Genomic DNA, 5,019 nt, shown 5'->3' with positions numbered 1-5,019 from the left:
GTTAGTTTGGCACGGTGGGTCTTTTTGCCCCCTTTGCGTGGTTTTTTGCTTTAGGGTTTTTTGTAGACTGCAAAGTTCTCTTTGCTATCCTCGCTCTATCTAGAATATCGGGCCTCACTTTGCTGAATCTATTTTATCCCTACGTTTGTCTTTTCATCTTGCTAACAGTCATTATATGTGGGGGGCTGCCTTTTCCTTTGGGGTATTTCTCTGAGGCAAGTCAGGCTTGCTTTTCTATCTTCAGGCTAGTCAGCTCCTCAGGCTGTGCCGAGTTGCATAGGTAGTTGTTAGGTGCAATCCACAGCCGCCTTCAGTTGTGTTTAGGATAGGATCAGGTGTGCAGTCTACAGAGTTTCCACGTCTCAGAGCTTGTTCTTTTGTTTTTGGGTATTTGTCAGATCGCTGTGTGCGCTCTGATCGCTAGGCAATTTGTGTCTCTGGATTGCCTTCATAACACCTTTCATTAGCACACATAACAGTACAAGGAGCCAAAACTAATGATTCTCAATAGAGGGAAAGAAAAAGTTCTGACATCATTTTTTTTTTCTGCTCTGTGTTCACTTTTTTTTTTCCCCTAGACATTTGGGTGATTCTGGACACAGGTGTGGACATGGATATTCAGGGTCTGTGCTCTTCAATGGATAATCTCGTTATAAATGTACAAAAGATTCAAGATACTATTGATCAGAAATCTATGTTAGAACCAAGAATTCCTATTCCTGATTTGTTTTTTTGGAGATAGAACTAAGTTTCTAAGTTTCAAAAATAATTGTAAGCTATTTCTGGCCTTGAAACCTCGTTCTTCTGGTAATCCTGTTCAACAGGTTTTGATTATTATTTCTTTTTTGCGCGGCGACCCTCAAGACTGGGCATTTTCTCTTGCGCCAGGAGACCCTGCATTGAGTAGTGTCGATGCGTTTTTCCTGGCGCTCGGATTGCTGTACGATGAGCCTAATTCAGTGGATCAGGCTGAGAAAAATTTGCTGGCTTTGTGTCAGGGTCAGGATGAGATAGAGGTATATTGTCAGAAATTTAGGAAGTGGTCAGTACTCACTCAGTGGAATGAATCTGCGCTGGCAGCTTTGTTCAGAAAGGGTCTCTCTGAGGCTCTTAAGGATGTCATGGTGGGATTTTCTATGCCTGCTGGTTTGAATGAGTCTTTGTCTTTGGCCATTCAGATCGGTCGACGCTTGCGCGAGCGTAAATCTGTGCACCATTTGGCGGTATTGCCTGAGATTAAACCTGAGCCTATGCAGTGCGATAGGACTATGACCAGAGTTGAACGGCAGGAATACAGACGTCTGAATAGGCTGTGTTTCTACTGTGGTGATTCCACTCATGCTATTTCTGATTGTCCTAAGCGCACTAAGCGGTCCGCTAGGTCTGCCGTCATTGGTACTGTACAGTCCAAATTCCTTCTGTCCGTTACCTTGATATGCTCTTTGTCGTCGTTTTCTGTCATGGCGTTTGTGGATTCAGGCGCTGCCCTGAATCTGATGGATTTGGATTATGCTAAACGTTGTGGGTTTTTCTTGGAGCCTTTGCGGTGTCCTATTCCATTGAGAGGAATTGATGCTACACCTTTGGCCAAGAATAAACCTCAGTACTGGGCCCAGCTGACCATGTGCATGGCTCCTGCACATCAGGAAGTTATTCGCTTCCTGGTGTTGCATAATCTGCATGATGTGGTCGTGTTGGGGTTGCCATGGCTGCAAACCCATAATCCAGTATTGGATTGGAATTCCATGTCGGTATCCAGCTGGGGTTGTCAGGGGGTACATGGTGATGTTCCATTTTTGTCAATTTCATCATCCACCCCTTCTGAGGTCCCAGAGTTCTTGTCTGATTATCAGGATGTATTTGAAGAGCCCAAAGCCAATGCCCTACCTCCGCATAGGGATTGTGATTGTGCTATCAATTTGATTCCTGGTAGTAAATTCCCTAAGGGTCGTTTGTTTAATTTATCCGTGCCTGAGCACGCCGCTATGCGCAGTTATGTGAAGGAATCCCTGGAGAAAGGGCCTTTTCGCCCATCGTCATCACCACTGGGAGCAGGCTTCTTTTTTGTAGCCAAGAAGGATGGTTCGTTGAGACCGTGTATTGATTACCGCCTTCTTAATAAGATCACTGTTAAATTTCAGTATCCCTTGCCATTGTTATCTGACTTGTTTGCTCGGATTAAGGGGGCTAGTTGGTTCACTAAGATAGATCTTCGTGGTGCGTATAATCTGGTGAGAATCAGGCAAGGAGATGAATGGAAAACTGCATTTAATACGCCCGAGGGTCATTTTGAGTATCTAGTGATGCCGTTCGGACTTGCCAATGCTCCATCAGTGTTTCAGTCTTTTATGCATGACATCTTCCGTGAGTATCTGGATAAATTCCTGATTGTGTACTTGGATTACATTTTGATCTTCTCGGATGATTGGGAGTCTCATGTGAAGCAGGTCAGAACGGTTTTTCAGGTCCTGCGTGCTAATTCTTTGTTTGTGAAGGGATCAAAGTGTCTCTTTGGTGTGCAGAAGGTTTCATTTTTGGGGTTCATCTTTTCCCCTTCTACTATCGAGATGGATCCGGTTAAGGTCCAAGCCATCCAGGATTGGACTCAGCCGACATCTCTGAAGAGTCTGCAAAAGTTCCTGGGCTTTGCTAATTTTTATCGTCGCTTCATCTGTAATTTTTCTAGCATTGCCAAACCATTGACCGATTTGACCAAGAAGGGTGCTGATTTGGTTAATTGGTCTTCTGCTGCTGTAGAAGCTTTTCAGGAGTTGAAGCATCGTTTTTGTTCTGCCCCTGTGTTGTGTCAGCCAGATGTTTCTCTTCCGTTCCAGGTCGAGGTTGATGCTTCTGAGATTGGAGCAGGGGCGGTTTTGTCACAGAGAGGTTCTGGTTGCTCAGTGATGAGACCATGTGCTTTCTTTTCCAGGAAGTTTTCGCCCGCTGAGCGTAATTATGATGTGGGCAACCGAGAGTTGCTGGCCATGAAGTGGGCATTCGAGGAGTGGCGTCATTGGCTTGAAGGAGCTAAGCATCGCGTGGTGGTATTGACTGACCATAAGAACTTGACTTATCTCGAGTCTGCCAAGCGCTTGAATCCTAGACAGGCCCGTTGGTCGTTATTTTTTGCCCGTTTTGACTTTGTGATTTCGTACCTTCCGGGCTCTAAGAATGTGAAGGCGGATGCTCTGCCTAGGAGTTTTGTGCCCGACTCCCCAGGGTTATCTGAGCCGGCGGGTATTCTCAAGGAAGGTGTCATTGTGTCTGCCATCTCCTCTGATTTGCGGAGGGTGCTGCAAAAATTTCAGGCTAATAAACCTGATCGTTGTCCAGCGGAGAAACTGTTCGTCCCTGATAGGTGGACGAATAAAGTTATCTCTGAGCTTCATTGTTCAGTGTTGGCTGGTCATCCTGGAATCTTTGGTACCAGAGAGTTAGTGGCTAGATCCTTCTGGTGGCCATCTCTGTCACGGGATGTACGTACTTTTGTGCAGTCCTGTGGGATTTGTGCTAGGGCTAAGCCCTGCTGTTCTCGTGCCAGTGGGTTGCTCTTGCCCTTGCCGGTCCCAAAGAGACCTTGGACACATATCTCGATGGATTTTATTTCTGACCTTCCCGTTTCTCAAAAGATGTCAGTCATTTGGGTGGTCTGTGATCGCTTTTCTAAAATGGTCCATCTGGTGTCCTTGGCTAAATTGCCTTCCTCCTCTGATTTGGTGCCTTTGTTCTTCCAGCATGTGGTTCGTTTGCATGGCATTCCTGAGAATATTGTCTCTGACAGAGGTTCCCAGTTTGTTTCAAGGTTTTGGCGAGCCTTTTGTGGTAGGATGGGCATTGACCTATCCTTTTCCTCGGCTTTCCATCCTCAGACTAATGGCCAGACCGAACGAACCAATCAGACCTTGGAAACATATCTGAGATGTTTTGTTTCTGCAGACCAGGATGATTGGGTGTCCTTTTTGCCGTTGGCTGAGTTCGCCCTTAATAATCGGGCCAGCTCGGCTACCTTGGTTTCTCCATTTTTTTGCAATTCTGGGTTCCATCCTCGTTTCTCTTCAGGACAGGTTGAGTCTTCGGACTGTCCTGGTGTGGATTCTGTGGTGGACAGGTTGCAGCAGATCTGGACTCAGGTAGTGGACAATTTGACCTTGTCCCAGGAGAAGGCTCAACTTTTCGCTAATCGCAGACGTCGTGTGGGTCCCCGACTTCGTGTTGGGGATCTGGTTTGGTTATCTTCTCGTCATATTCCTATGAAGGTTTCCTCTCCTAAATTTAAACCTCGTTTTATTGGTCCGTATAGGATTTCTGAGGTTCTCAATCCTGTGTCTTTTCGTCTGACCCTCCCAGACTCCTTTTCCATACATAATGTATTCCATAGGTCGTTGTTGCGGAGATACGTGGCACCTATGGTTCCATCTGTTGAGCCTCCTGCCCCGGTTTTGGTGGAGGGGGAATTGGAGTATATTGTGGAGAAGATTTTGGATTCTCGTGTTTCTAGACGGAAACTCCAGTATCTGGTTAAGTGGAAGGGTTATGCTCAGGAAGATAATTCCTGGGTTTTTGCTTCTGATGTCCATGCCCCCGATCTTGTTCATGCCTTTCATGTGGCGCATCCTGGTCGGCCTGGGGGCTTTGGTGAGGGTTCGGTGACCCCTCCTCAAGGGGGGGGTACTGTTGTGAATTCTGTGGCTGAATTCACTCCTGTGGTCACAAGTGGTACTGCAGCTTCTGAGCTTCCTCCCTCAGGTGTTCTGGTGAGCTCGTTAGCTGCTTCGTTACTTAACTCCACCTGATGCTGCTATCCTTGCTCCTTGTCAATGTTCCAGTGTTGGATCTGAGCTTCTCCTGATTGTTCCTGTGACCTGCTGCTCTGTATAGCTAGTGCTTTTTTGCTATTTTGTTGCTTTTTTCTGTCCAGCTTGTCTTTTGGTTTTGCTGGAAGCTCTGAGACGCAAAGGGTGTACCGCCGTGCCGTTAGTTCGGGGTCTTTTTGCCCCCTTTGCGTGGTTTTTTGCTTTA

The sequence above is a fragment of the Ranitomeya imitator genome, chromosome 2, assembly GCF_032444005.1.
Source record: "Ranitomeya imitator isolate aRanImi1 chromosome 2, aRanImi1.pri, whole genome shotgun sequence".
NCBI lineage: Eukaryota > Metazoa > Chordata > Amphibia > Anura > Dendrobatidae > Ranitomeya > Ranitomeya imitator.
The sequence above is the reverse complement of the archived record's forward strand: the minus strand, read 5'-3'. Positions refer to the sequence as shown.